The sequence below is a fragment of the Molothrus aeneus genome, chromosome 2, assembly GCF_037042795.1.
Source record: "Molothrus aeneus isolate 106 chromosome 2, BPBGC_Maene_1.0, whole genome shotgun sequence".
NCBI classification, from domain to species: Eukaryota; Metazoa; Chordata; class Aves; order Passeriformes; family Icteridae; genus Molothrus; species Molothrus aeneus.
In genome coordinates, this window is record NC_089647.1 from 88474007 (window position 1) to 88489681 (window position 15675).

At 40.0% G+C, this 15675-nt stretch overlaps 1 long non-coding RNA gene across 13 annotated transcripts in view; it reads right to left on the reverse strand.

Moving 5' to 3' along the window:
- Positions 1 to 7265: 7265 nt before the first annotated feature.
- The window catches only part of LOC136553602 (uncharacterized), a 39464-nt gene continuing 31054 nt past the window's right edge, over positions 7266 to 15675 (reverse strand). For 11 of the 13 annotated variants that reach the window (XR_010783175.1, XR_010783182.1, XR_010783172.1 and 8 more), the window contains 2 exons: positions 12652 to 12778; positions 7266 to 8972 (listed from right to left, as the gene is read on the reverse strand). This is a non-coding gene — a long non-coding RNA (uncharacterized lncRNA). Of the gene's footprint in view, positions 10478 to 12651; positions 12779 to 15675 lie in introns of all 13 variants that reach the window. The other 2 variants (XR_010783179.1, XR_010783177.1) reach the window with 2 other exon arrangements.

The window sequence follows — 15675 nt, forward strand, 5'->3', positions numbered from 1 at the left end:
GCATGGGGGATTTTTAGAAGCCTGACTGACACAGGAGGCAGCACTTCCAGGCACTCTCTGTCTTGTCCTATCTGCCTTGTTAAGTCCTGGCAAAAATCGCATGAAGAGGAAAGGAAGGTGTTGCACATTCCTGGGTAAGGTTTAGTAAGGAGCTGGCGCGATGTGATGGTGGGTGTGATCAGACCACTGGCAGGTGAACCAGAATTTGAGCCTTGAACAATAATTTCAGTATCTTATAGAGGGAGAGAATAGAGCAAGAGAATAGCATACAAGTTTTAATGAGAAAAATTGATTGCTGATGCAGAGGTTTTGAGAAGGGACCAGCCTGTGTCCTGACAGCACATACATTCCACACAGTAAACAGATTTCAAAGTTACTCAAAAGCCAAAATAAAGGTTTGCTGCTTTTTGTACCTTTCCAACAGCAGTAGTTGGTACTCTTCTCTCACCAGCATGCCATGTGGCAGGCTTTTCAAGTTGTGGAAGCATTATTAAAATAAAAGGCCAAGTCTTGCCTTGCTTCTTAATTAGGAAGAGCTATCGATCTCTACAGAACTATTCTTTATTGTTTTCTGTGCTTTGTATACCTTTTGGTGTCTCTTCCCAATGACCTCTGAAAGATTTTTGATCTCCTAGAACGTTACATTTTAGGGGATTGTGTAACCTGCTTGTTTTGTGAGAAGGCAGAGTCCAAAAATTGAGAAATTGCCTTATGTGCTGTATAGTATGATTTCAATTATTTCACTTAGTTATTGCTAACCATATTTTATAAATGTCAACACATTATATTTGTTCTGCCCATTGAAATTATGCTTTCCAATTAATTCAAATATGTATTCTGATATTTTCTGTCAATATTACAATTGTACAAAATTGGTTATATCAGTTAGGAGAAGCATCTTAAAATTGCCTCCCTGCAATTTATTCTTGGTATCTTAACTTTGTACAGTACTACAAGATCATTTTGCTCATGTGCTAAGTGGGATCCTAGTATATCACTACATTTAGTCAAAATATTGTAAGTTAAAATAAGAATACCTGTAGATTATGAAAATGAGACCAAGAAAGTAGCATTTCTAGTTACATAAGCAGAAAAACTGGAAATAATTTCAGGAAAAACAGATTAGAATAGGGATATTTGGGAGGCATTTGTCATTATTGTAGACTACAGTGAAAGAAAAACATAAATCAGAATTACTTACCTTGAATTTAAAATGTTAATAAACCAAGACATTAGCAAAGAGAGAGTATCACCTTAGTGGTTTACTCTGAGGCAATTGCCTACACTCCCTCTGTAGTTGAGACAGAAAGAGACTCTAACAGTAACAGAGGCTTATTTTCATATGGCCACATGAGATACCATCCTATAATGGCCATATGAAATGGTTGAACAGAGGTCTGGAGGTGCTACCCATGACAGACAGGGAAAGAAGAGTTATCTGAGACTAGATAGCTAATTCTAAGACAGCCACAGCAATTTATAAAGAATCCTGGTCTGTACATGAAGTGCCAAATTTTAGAAAATGAAAGACCCAACTAATTTCTAAGGCATTTTCGTTTATTACAGACAGATGTGCTAGGGATGAGTATGCCTGTTTGTATCTTGACATAGATTTCATAGGCTGGACTTCAGCTGATAGGTCTGCGTTATGAATCTTGAGACATATTTCACTTTAATTTAGGAAGTTTTAGGAAGCTCAGGGTCTTTATTCACAAAAGCCTATGAGAAATAGAGCTTTCAGATTTTAATTCTTCATTGGAAATAAGAAAGTTAGTAAAATAAGGATACCCACAATAGGCTTTCTACAGCTTTTCCTTTCAGAAAGCTAGGACAAACTCAACAGCATAAACACTTTTTGCTTTGATGGATGAAGGTCATGGAAATGATTTCTGATATAGTCTCCATATCTGGGCCTTAGGCAGCTCTAGCGAACATCAATCTCATATCCATACCATATCAAAGGGATGCTTGTCTGTGTCTCAAACCAGACATATATTTCTTTAGTGAATGCAGTACAAATTAAGAAAATTTCTTGGGTTTGAATCTATAAACAAACCAAGTAATGAACATCAAAGTTCATTGAAATATATTTTAAGTCACAAAGCTCAGTAGTTTTTGTGAGCATTTTTTTTTCTTAAAACCGCCCTTCTTTTGAAATATTGGGACTGAAGGCCAATCTACACTGGCCAGGGAATGAAACAGGACATGGAAAGTATTTGCCCCATTTCTGATGTTCTAGTTCTGTCTTTCAAAATAATTAAAGACTGAATTTGCCATACGGCAGTTTCCGTCTTTCTCAAAACAGAAAGGGAGTGGGAAGAAACAGAAATAAAAATATATAAAAGAAAGAGCAGAAAAGAGAAAGGATTGCTCCAGCCCTTCAACTTCCCTTTATGAAAGGCAGAAGACCAAAGGGTTTTCACTTGATGAGGGCCAGACCACAGTTTAGGATATAAACCCCACTCCTCTTGGGCTGTGGTGCTGAGCACTCATCCTGTCCCTTTGCTGTGACCTGTCAGGGGGTGGATTGCCAAAGCACTAGGGAAGGATTTCCTGCAGGACCAGCTCCTCACCTGAACATCTCTCTAGGGACAGTGCCAGTCTGCATGGGTGAGAATTTAACACATGTGTGACAGACATAGTGCAAAGGAATGATACTGGGCTTAATAAACCAGTCAAATAAGATGTGCTGGTATTGGCTGTAGTAACCTAAAGAAATATCCTTCAGCAGAACAGCAAGAGAATACCAGTTGAGAGACAAGCCTCGCCTGTTGGTGAATACTATTCTTAGCCTGGACTTTGCACAAAAACATTGCAGAAATCCCCACAAAGCCATATACGGTGGGTCAGAAGAGTGCAACAAGCTAGCAGAGGAGTTAAATTAATCTCTTGCATTGTGTCTGCTGCTGAGAGCAGTGTAGAAATTCCTGTGCCAAAGGCACTTTGCAAAGAAAATCAGAGTATGGCCTTTATACAGATTGAAGTCTCTAAGGAGGAAGTTGTAGAGTAACTTGAGAAACTCAAGTGCAGTAAATCACCACAACCGGATGGTGTTCATCTGGGAGTTCTGAGGGGAAATAAAGTGGGAAAAAGCCAAGATACTGACAAGACGATGCCTTCTTCCCTTGAAAAATGCAGCAGCACAAGAAGGCTGGGAAGCCCTATTATGTTGCCTGTCTTCAAAAGGAGATGAGGAAAATCCTGGAAATAAAAGAGCTTTGAAGTTTGCCACAGTTTTAGGGAGACCAGAAATACTAGTTCTGAACAACAGCTCAAGAGAGAGCTTGTTGGACAAGAACACCCCATGAAGGTGTCCTTCAGTCTCCCAAACCACTAAGGAAGTTACCAGGGGGGAAAGTGCATTCAGTTACTTTGAAAAACCAGTGGAGCAGCCTTCAGAGGAAAAGTGGGATGACAGAGTGTTCTCAGAGAAAGATGACCAAATGATCCAAAGATTCTAAAGGTTATATGAAGGCCAATAATAAGCAATTATCACGGAGAATATTAAGAAATAAAACTGAGAATAATACTTGATGATGATTCCATCCTGGAATGAACTACAAATCAGTCTGGAAAGAGAGAATATGAGAAGCTTTTCTCTTTCTATTGAGGCAGGGAAAGGTGAACACACAGTAGTAGGTATCAGGACTAGTGTCATAACAAATAAATGAGTCTGAATCCCAAGCCCCAATGCTTTCAAATTAGTGTATCCAGAATCCACCCAAGATCTGGATTCACATGTCACACATGTGGTTCCCATCTTAAAAGAGGACAAATCAGTTCCTGGGTTGAAACTCCTGAGGTTTGTGCTCTGAGGTTTGAATACTCCATATTCAAAGGCTTCAGCCTATAAAACAGTTACGTATGAAGTATGGAGGGTGGGAGGAGTGCATGTGTACACATAGCATGCAAAGGAAACAATTAAATGTAAATGCAAAATAATTTAAAAAGTAATCCATGGCAAAAAGTGCTCTGATGCAGAGACTGTAAGTATTTGTTCTTTACATTAACTTGCTGTAGCTAGCTGAAAGGGCACAAGATTACAAATAATGGACTGTGGGAATTTTGCTGGTTTGGTAGCCTATTTACAATCAAACATTTTAAATTATCTGGATTTACATGGCTTTGTACCCTTCCATTTTCTCTCCTAGTTTTTTTTTTTAGTTCCTGTAGACTAGGCCCAGTGTACTGAAGGCAAAGCATCTCCAGTTTTAATTCGCTTTGTCTCTTGAATTCATTAGATTTTGAAAGCTTTCAAAGGAAGTCACAGGTAGGAATTAGAGAAAATATAGAAAGTGGGACATTTCTGACTAGCTTGTATGTTTCCAGTGTCTAAAAAGAAAGCTTTTTTAAAAGCAAACTGTAGGAGGGTTTGTAAAAATAGATATTTACATTTACATATTGGGACAGATCCTCAGCTGCCATGGAGCAGTATTGCTCCATCCTCTTGAACAGGGCACAGCTAAGAACCTGCCTCTCACACATGCACATACATGTGTGGAATATGTCCAGGATTCTGTATTTTTCCAAATGTACAGAAATCTGCTTCTCCCTCCAGGTACTTTTGCCTGTGCACTAAGTTGTGGGAGTTACAGCTCCTCTGTTTTTAGCTGAGGGTAGTGTCTTCAGGGAGGCAGGGTGTGAAGGAATGTGGAAGTGTTAGGAGAGGGACGCATGAACAAAGAAACTCAGAGAAGGTGATGGAGAGAAATAGGAAAGAAAATGGTATCCCACGTAGCCATGCTGTGCCAAGCAATGTCGGCATTCACAGCAACAGGGAGTTAAACTGTGACTATGTAGCAACCATGACTTTTGGAAAACACCTCAGGTGTTTCCAGCTAGGTAACAGGAATAGCAGGAGACCTGCTACTGATAGCAAGGTGGAGAAAAAGGAGCTCTGCGCTCAGCTGTGCTGTTGCAGGAGTCACATAACAGAGCACAGAGAGTAGGTGTCACATCAGATAGTGCTAATAGGTGCCAACAGCCACCTTCACCCCTTTCCCCTCAGTCTTTCCCTGTGTGAGAGTCAAGTGAATATCAATGTGATACAACTCTGCATGACTGTGTGCTTCTGCCCACACAGTGGGACCCTGGTAGTGATTCAGACTGTACTGGACTTTGGACACATAATGTACACTGAATATCCATAATAAATAATAATTACCACAGTAGGGGGCAGCAGCCAGCTGTGGAGGAAGAGTAGGGCCAGCTGCTGGAAGAGATGTAGGCACTGGCTGAGCATGCAAGCTGGGCACTGGGGAGGGCGAGAGGGCCATGGCTGGGAGCCAGTGGCAGTTTACTGCCAAGAAAAGGGAGATAAAAGCACAAAAGAGTTTCACCAGAGGGAGCTGCTCCTGGCCACCCCTCAGCAATCGGTAGCGGCCCTGATCCAGGAGGGAAGGCTGATGGCAAACAGGAGCATCGCCAGCCTGTGAGCGTGGCCAACACTGCTCACACGTACTATGCTGGAGCTAGCACGACGGGTGCAGACCCATCTGTAAGCCAAGCAAGCCTGCTGCAGGGAAACAGCCCTAAACAGACCTCTGGCTTGCAGGAGACCCATACCTCTTCCAGAAATGAGGACAGACCCATCCTGTTCCCCTCAACATCTCCCCAGATGCATGTCCAGCTAAAGCAGAGTCAATACTCTAGAAATGAGTGCAGATCCAAAAAAGACAGATAGACACATGGTCAATGCTTTTCTGAACCCCCAATGCTCAGGTCTCCTTGATTTCATCTACAAAGAAGTGTCCTAGGAGCACTGAAGATCCCCTAACAGCAGGGTTATTTTTTGTCTGAATTCCTCAGAAGGCCTGACACTTAGTGCTTAGGTTCCCCAGGTGGTATGATAAACACAAAACTGCTTTTGAACACACTGCACACACTCAGCAGTCCAGTCATCCAGTACAACAAAAATTTATCAGAGATTTAAAATATTTTTCTAACCCCTCTGAAAAGTAATTTCAAAGACCAAATCAGCTCACCAGTCTCATTTTCACAAGGACATTCATGGCATGCTCCTCACACACTGGCTTCTAAACAAGAGTCGACAGCATCCCAGGGTCAGCTCCTCTCTTTGTCCCACATGGAATACTCAACTCTTGCACCAGCACAGTGTAACAATTAATTAGCACATGTTCTCTGTAATAATTATAACAATGTGGCACATTTGCCTTGAATTTAGCATAGTGATATTTATCTTTACTTATATTCATATCTTACCTTCAAACAAGCTTTCTGTGCCTGGTTATTTTTCCCTGAGTTTAATTGCAAATAGATAAAACCTGTTTGCTTTTCTCTCCCAAGGAGGAGTATGTGTATTTCCAGATTCTATTCGCATCCACCAGGAAAAGTCACACACAACAACTGAAGCTCAGTTGGGCTTTTTTTTTTGCTGTGTTCCTGGTTGGTTGAGGATAGGGGGTGTAATATGGGTGATATTAAAGTAAAGCTGCTTTTCCTCCCTTTCTCAGCATAGCAGATGACGAATTTTTCAGTCCCAGTAAGAAGAAAGGGCTCTCACCTGAATCCCAGTTTATGTAGCCCACAAGAGAGTGAAAAAATTGATAGAGGACAACCCAGGCAAATAAGGTATGGTATCAGGGAGAAACATCCATCATTTTTGTGGGTAGTAGACAAGCGTAATCCATATGTGAGCTCAAATGCAAATTCATGGGCAACAAAAAGCCTATAGGTTGAACATATCTACAGCTCAAACATTAAGAATCATATTCTTTCTGAATAACTTATTTCTGAACATCCGACCTTAAGAAGCAGCCTCAGTTAAGCACTGGCAAACACCAAGATGTGGAAGGAAGTTAGGGGTGTTGCACTACTTTGAAAGCTCTGTTTTGAACCAGCTGTCATTACGAATGTCTGCTGGTACCCTGCCTTAGCGCACAGCCTGTCACGGGTGAGCATAATGAGACTGAGCCAATAGAGTATACTGAACTACGTCTTCTTGCATGTCCCTGTAGCTCAAATAATCCCTTCACACAGCCATAACAGGTAAGCTCTGAACCTATTTATGCCACATTCTAATTGGTTTCATTTAATTTGTGTGTATGTCTCTCTGTGTTTGTATATACATATATGCATATTTATATGCACATATGTATATTTGGACATCATTATTAAAAGTAAATATGCATACTGTCACAGATTATTGCTATGCTTGTAAGAGATTCTTAGAGTAATTTGTTTTATTATACAATAAAACCATAGAAATTAATTGCCTTCTTTAGAATAAATAAGAAACACAGGACTCATTGTACCATATATGTTTAATAGTTTGGACATCTCAGCGCCCACATAAAAACTAGGAAACATATATTTCAATAGGCAGTACAATTATTTCAACAAGGAACATCCATCCCACACTCATAGAAATATGAGATTCAGCATCACGAGATTCTAGAATTATGTCATCAGCTGCACGAGTTTCACAGCTTATCTTTATGATTTTATCTTACAGAAGTAAACTCCAACAAAAATGTATAACACTGCCAAATTTAACAGCACATTCATGTTCATACTAGCTGTAAAGATTTCAAAAAGGTGAATAACATCAGCATTTCTATACATATGTGTGCACTTATGTATATATATACATGTATACACAGACATGCACACATAAATGCACACATACGTGTCTGTGCTGTGTATATAATCTGTCTTTAGAGATGCCATTATTTTATAAGGTTAATTCCAAGTACGTTAAACTTGAAAACAATGTTCTATACAGTTTACCCATTTAAAGAAATCCCTGCTGGTGCACAGAAGATCGAGCTAGCTGAGTTCATTAAGCATCATCGGATGAGGCTGCAGGTAGCTGAAACATTCCTTAATAGAAATTTAAAGAGAGCAGATTAAAATTATATTCCTCCAATCCAACAGAACAAAAAGGTAAAGACAGTCAATTACAACCAAGATCTCATCTAGCACAAAAGGAGAACTGTAGTTTGTAGATCAGAACTTATTGCCTGAAGTGAACAGCTAGGCTTGTCTCTGTGTATATAATTACTTTCTACAATGTGCTCTTCTAGCACTCAGATGTAGTTATGGAAGATGCTGTTTTCCATAATGTTAGTCTGTTATGTTCATGACCAAGAGTTAGATAATCTCAACAGCATCAAAGATGTTTTATCTGTGCTATTCTGTTTTTTTACACTATGAGAAATTAAAAAAATGCCATGTACTTTATTTTTTTATTTCCTAGGTTAACTGTTTTAGTAGTGTTTTGTGGATCAATAACGTGGCACCAAGGAAGCGGTTCAAGTAGGATACCTGTGTGCCTGTTCAGAATGCTTGCAGCTTTCCCCTGGACAAAGTGACAAGACACTAAGGGTGCTCAGCTCTAAACCAGATCTGTTGTTAGATCAGAGAAATGCACCATGTCTTTAAAATCTCATAACTAAAAAAGCTACTGACAGGCAGTTGTGTGATGAGAAGAAATGAAGAATAACAAGAAGGGTGAAAGGACTGCTACAGTAGGAAAGATTAGGTGAGCTAAATATCTATGAGTTGCCTTAATGCTAACTAAAGACAACATCACACTAGTTAAAAGAGATCAAAGAAGGGAAAGAAGGAAATTTGCAAAGGGACATAAATAGAAAAATATGATGACGTTAACAACAGGGAAAAACTCCTGACAACAGGATACTCTAGGCAACACAACCTCTCCCTTGAGATATGGCATCACTTAGGAAATTTAATCTAGGCGAAAAAAAACTCACAAAAATATGCCATAAGAAACAACCTCATAGTGTCAGGAAGATGTACTGGATGACCCAAAAGATACATTGCTAATTGGTGTGCACCTGTTATCTGTGATTTTCCTTGCTTGTATGGCCAACTCATCATTACTTGTCTGTATTTGGTTTCTCTGGGTCCCATCCAACTCACACTGCAGTCAACAGAAGTTTCCGACAGGAGCAATAGGACCTCAATGTCTGTTCCAAGTCTTTGCTGTTCTAAAAAGAAGAGGGGAAAAAAGCCCACACAACTTTGCAAGAACTTAATGCATCCGGTGTATGAACCCATATGCAACTGAACCCTTAAATTTTTTTGTATATTTAAACCTGTGTTTATCCTTAGAGATATCTGAGGAAATGTGCATTTCACTTGGTGAAGCTAAAATTTTTGCTGGGGAGGAAACTTACAGTTCATCTAAAAATACCTTCTAATGAAAAACTGCTTTGGTCATGGAAGAGTGAAGAAAATTCTCTACACCAAATTAAAAGTAAATTCTATATATATCACACAGAAATGGCAGAGACCTTTCTATTGCTAAAGCAGTAATGCAACTGATTAGAAAAACTAACCATGAATTCTGAACTCAAGACCATAGTTTTCAAATACTTTTACCCAATGTCTTATATATATAATCAAATTGTACTTAAAATTCACTTGCTTGCAGGTAGGCAATCACTAGTTTGTGGCAGCTCAGTGTTGGCCCCTTGAGAGACACAAATTTCTGTGCAAGTGGGGCTGAATATTCAGGGGTCAGAGCTGTGTTGGTGCTGTCCATATATCTAGCAGCTGGTATTGTAAATCTTTAGAGCAACGTTTCTGAAAATACTAAACAGACACTTTGGTAGCCAGTATTGAGCCTGTGGCTATACTGCTTCAGGCTGTGATCTTGTCAGGTTTTACAAGATAAGTAGGGTCAGGCAGGGTCACTACTTGGATTGGTAATTCTAAGGAAAGGCGGGAGCTGCCGGAAGTGTCTCAGGTGATAGAATAGCTGTAACCATTTTCCCTGAGCCTTTTCTAATATCCTGATGAAGGCATAATGCCAAGCCATGACACAAGAGCAAGATCCTCACCCTCTGCAGCCATCAAGTGCATCATTTGCAAAGGGATCTTTCCCTGGCCTGGCATGGAAGTCTGAGGTGCAGTATGTGGGAGATGGCAAAATTCAGGTGCTGCATGCGCACTTGGTCCTGCATGAACAGCAGGGCTCCAATGTTGGGCTCCAGCATGTTTCATCAGGAAGGGGGTAGATGTGAATGCCCTTTCTGACATTTTTGGGAATGCCAGTAGATCCAAATTAGGTTTTGTCCATGTCTATAAAGCAAAAGACAAGCCTATTGAGTGAAGATACTATACACTAACTTTCAGCCTCACACACTTCTACAGAAAGTATAGAAATACATATAGATAATGAAATCCTTGCCCAATGGTCTACATTGCCAAGAATTTTAAATTGTAAGTTAACCAATTTCTCCTCTAAAGTTCAAACAATAAATAAAATTCTATGTGAAAAATGGAGCCTTTTATTCCTTTGTTAAAATCTGATCAGAGTAAACTACAGATGTTAAAAGGCATTGTAGTTCAAAGAATTAAAAGAATCTTACAGGGTTTGTACAAAGAAAAGAGTTTTAGAGAATAATATGGAAAATATTATAATGCTATTATATAAATCAGTGGCACATCCTCACTTTGAATACTGTCTTCAAATTTGGTCACCTCATCCCTGAAAAAAGAAAGTAGAAATAGAACAAGTCCAGAGAATGGTAATAAAAATGATAAAAGTCAAAAGGATGGGAAATTTCTTGAGAAAAGAGAAAGAACATAAGCACTGCCTTGTCTCTCAGGAAAAATATATTCTCATGGGACATTCATAGATATGGCACTTAGGGACATGGTTTAGTGGTGACTTTGGCAGTGATAGGTTAATGTTTGGACTTGATCTTAGAGATCTATGATTCAAATCATACTGAACTGAACAAAGTCTCTCCATAAACTTAGACCACATGCCGTTGTCTCACACAATTTAGAAAATGTCCTTGGACCCCAGCAGTTCTGGAAAGCTCTGGGACCTTTCATGAACCAGATATTGTAGGTATTTTCCTCAGTGTACCCTGTTGTTTTAAAGAACTTTCAGCCACTGGAGGCCAATCTGACTCATGGACAGTGGACAGGACACAGAGCTACATATTAGAAACACTTTTCCTTTGTTAAATCATAGGATCATAGAATGGCTAGGGTTGAAAGGGACCTTAAAGATCATCTAATTCTGATCCCACCACCATAAGCAGTAATACCTTCCATTAGAGCAGGTTACTCAGAGTCCCTTATAACCTAGCCTTGAACATTTCCAAGGGTGAGGCGTCCCACATCTCTGAACAACATGTTCCAGTGCCTTACTTAGAAACTCTTATAGTAAAGAGTTTCATCATAATATCTAATCTAAATCTATTCTTCCTCTTATGGCCATTGTCCCTTGTCCTGTCACTTCATGCACTTGTGAAAAGTCCTTTCCAAGGAATTTGACTACACTCCTAACTCATTTTTTGGGTCTAACTTTTAGAATTTTCACTTTTCCCTAACTTTCTCTTCTGAAAGGCATAGATGGTTGAGAGATAACAATCCATTGACTTGACTGGCAACTTTTTCAGTTTAATCACTCATGTTCCTTGAAAATGTGCCATGTGTCTATTAAAACAGTCTCAGTCCCAAAGGAGTTGCAGTCTCCCTCACTTTGTGTGATGGGATCCCCAGGCTTCTTCAGAGTTCTACTTAAGCATGACTACAATATAAATAACATTTTGTCCTCAGGATCTTTGAACTTAATTAACAGCAGAGGAAAAAGTCTTTCCTATCCTGCAAGGTGATACAAAAAGGTATTGAATTTTAAATGGATGAAAGGAATTGCTTTTCCAAACAATGTACAGCTAATTAATGGAACTTGCTATCACATGGTTAGTACTGAGAGAAACAGCATCATATTTGTAAATGAGAAGTCAATCTTAGGCATAAAAGCAAATCTTCACACAAAGCTCAGGTTGGGTTAAATTCAGTTGAAAGCATTATGCAGAAGATCAGATTAGATTATAATAATGGTTGCTTGTAGCCTTAAAAAATCTGTGTTTTACTAGCTGCTACTATACAATGATGTCCAATCATCCCAGCAGTTCATGGTATGTGCCAATCAATAGGCAGTGTCAGGACAGCACCTTCACACATGGTAAACCATCACACTGGGCCTTCAGAGGGTCAGGAAAGTCCAGGAGGCTTTTCAAAGTGGTGACTGTCTCATCTCTTTCTAGAGTGGGACAAATCCTTTCTCCTCCAGCCCTGTATGGGAACCTTGGAGGCATCAGTCATACTCATGGTGGGTCTTCAGCTCTGTCTGCAGGTCTGCAGGAATAAGATGACCAAGTCCAACAAGGTAAAAAGGGCAAAAAAGGTTTGGAGGAAGGTGAGGAAATCAAAAGGTCAATGGCTGCAATTAACTGTATCTCATGACTGGTGTGACAACACACACTGGAGTCCCAGTGCCACATTATCCAGACCTGCATCCCTTCCATCCCCATCCAAACCCAGAACCACCCACAGGAACCTGTGGAAGCAGACGGTCCAACCTCGGATGCCCATGGTTGAGTTGTATAATTGAACCTTGGAACGGGACAACATTCCCCATGGACAAGTGTGTTCTATGATGTTTCTGGCACTCTTTTCTACTTGAGATATCCTAAGGTGGGAGCAGAACCAGGAGATCTCATTTGTCCTTATTGCCTTATCTCATACTACCTTACTGTGGTGGGGCATGATAGATACCCGATTCATCTCTGAACTGTTAAGAATATGTTCATGTTGACAAGGTACCAAGAGAATAGAGGCACTTTTTGACATAATTGCACTTACCTACAACTTCAGTCATCTTATGGGCCCTCCAAGAAATCAAGGAGGATGTCTTCTAGTGAATAGCTGTGCTGGGGTCATTTCAGCTAAGGGAAGTTGTTTCAGCCTTGTGGGTTCAAAAAGTTATCTCCTGGGGGGAAAAGAAAACAAAAAAAATTAAAAGGGGCAAATCAGCTCCTTACACTGGTAGTTTTATACCATCAAGGTGTTCTTTTATATAAAGTCAAATAATACACATAAAGTAAGCACAAAATGCTCATGCAGTTGCTCTTCCAGGATGTTTGTAATGGCAAGCTAGATTGTAAATTATTTCTTTAGAGGCCAGAAAGCACAGTGGAAATAATGTATATTATTCATAAAAATGATTGTCCTGTTCACTTGTATACCTCTGCAATTTATTCTGTAACAGCTTTTTACTTCAAAGAAATCACTAGCTAATGACATCTCAAACTTTAAAAAATCCACTTATTCACAACCCTGCCCCTGAGGGAATTCCTGCATGTTATCAGAAATTTTTCCAAAGATCATTAACAGATATTACAAACCAATTGAAACTGAGTATTTTCTTTGCAAATTACTTTTAACTTTAGAGCTATTGAAAAAAGACATTGAGTGATTTAATTTACTTAATCTATCTACAGATTGCAGCTATGTGCATATCCTGTGATTGCATTTCCAACAAAAAGCATATATAACTATCCCTAATAGGGATATTTTTCTAAATTATCGTACAAGATCAGTAAGATCTCTGCAGATATTAATGTTTACTTTTTCATTTAGAAAATTGCACTCAAAAAAGAAATGGGCATCTTTATTCTGTTGTTATTTTAGAAGTAATAGCACACTATAATACTTATTTTACCTGCTATTTTAATTAAAACTCCAATAATCATCATATCCTTTGAGGATATGTTCTACTGATTTTTCTGAAAAATCACTGTATTTTCATTTGGCTGTGAAGACAATGTTTTAGAAACACCTTACACAGCAATGAGTATACCAAAAGAGATCCTCTGTCTGCATCAATCCAAAACACCAAGCTAATTCAGCAGTTGAGGGCTGGAGATTGTATTCTGTACTTCATTGGCTTAAACTCCTCCCAGAGAACCATACATGTGTCAGTATCACTTCTGCAGGAAGTATGAAAAACCTCTAACCTCATGAATATTTAGCATGCAGCTTCCTACCTAAGGTTCCTGCTCTCTCTGCAGATAAGAGATAAGGGCTTGAAGCCCCTGAAGCTTGGGTGGAGTTTGAAGTTAATGCCTTTGAATGACGGTTAACACAGCTGCTGTACTTTGTGTACTGCTCAGCCCTGATCACGTGTTACATGTGCTTTACCACGACACTCTTGGAAGACATATGGGTGAAGCAGTGGATGGTTTGAGGAGATGAATCTGGATTAACTGCTGGGAAGTTCAACTTAGCTGAGCTGGTGACTGACGAAGAGACATGAGCAGAAAAAAGCTTTTAGATGTCTTAAGAACATTCTTATCAAAAATGCAGGTGATAAAAAATGCAAAGAATGTGTAGATAGGGAAATTGGACTTGGACATCTATATCCCACACAAGTCTCAGTCATCCCCTTTCATGGCCTTAGGCCCAAAGATAATTATTCAGAGAAGGACCCAGATTTTCACAGCAAATGATGCATAAACATCTTTTCATATCTTGCTTTGAGTGGTGGGAGAAATGGCAGGAAGGGTAACAGAGAATTTGCAGGTGGTAGCGCCTTCCTTGCATAGTCTACATCTTCCTATCAGTTGGGTCAGAGGTCTGCAACCAGTCTAAAAATTTCTCCATTCCCAGTACTCTCTTGCTATTTTCCTTTCCTGGGTTACAAAGAAAGATCTCACAATTAAAACAATTTCTTTTTTTCACAGTGCATCAAAATACATGGGGTCAGTTAAGCTAATTTCCAAACTCTGTCAAGAGCTGAAAAAATTACTCCCTGAGCTACCTGATGTCCAATTTTGTCCTGTAAATATTAAGAATCCATAAATCTTTACAAAGGTCCCATGCCATTAGCTGTTCCTGCCACCATCCTGTGGAGGTAGGTAGGCATGAGAAAGAGGGACTGGCTGCTACTGAGCAATATCTGGGCAGGTTACTGGCCTGGTTTTAACCCACACAGCACTCAGAGAAGTGCAAAGGGAGGATGCCTTTTTCCCTGATAAAATTGCAGCCTCTCATTCCTGCTCTTCATTCACCCCCATGACCTGCTCAAGACACTTTTCTAGTCATGGTCCAAACCTCTAGTTTACAGCCATAATAGCACTGAGACTGTCAGTAGCTGTCTCTGTGAAATTCAACTGCTTTTCAGGATCCCCTGCTTTTAAATGTGTTTTCCTCACCCTTCTGCCACACACTTGCAACTGGCATTACAGTGTCAGATCAGATGGCACACATGGAAAGCCAGAGCCTCAACACATTTGCTAGTGGCTTTTGCTTCTCTAGCAGTGCAATGTCTTGTGCATATCCAGCTTCAGGGACAAGTCAGTTCAGCACTCTATCCTCCCTGTCTTCCCTGCCTGCTATCCTCCTCCCAGGAGTCCTGTGTTGTTTGTGCTTTACTACAACCACATGCCTGGTGCTCTGGTCTCTGTCTGCAGCTCCTTCTACTTGGAGACTGGTGACAGAAGCCACCAGCGTGCCTCCATCAGGGGTGACCCGGCCTTTCCACCTGCCAGCATCGGGCGCTGTGCCATCAGCTGCCAAACTGGCACAGCTCCACCGGCTGCAGGAGCTGAGCGCTTCTCTTGTCACTCAACCCAGGACATCTCCATGGAGTCTGATAACACATCTGCTAATTAATGCCAGTTGTGATCATTGGTCAGATCCTCAACTGGGTTAAATTGAAACGGGTCCATTTAAGCCTGTGACAATTAGCAGCAGCTTAGAGCTGACCCGATGGTTTTCTTATGATGTGAATATGTGTCTTGTTCTAAGTCAGTAAAACCCACCAACAAATTGCATAAAAACTACCAAATGATCAGAAAATGAAATGAGTGTTAGTAACTCCAAGCC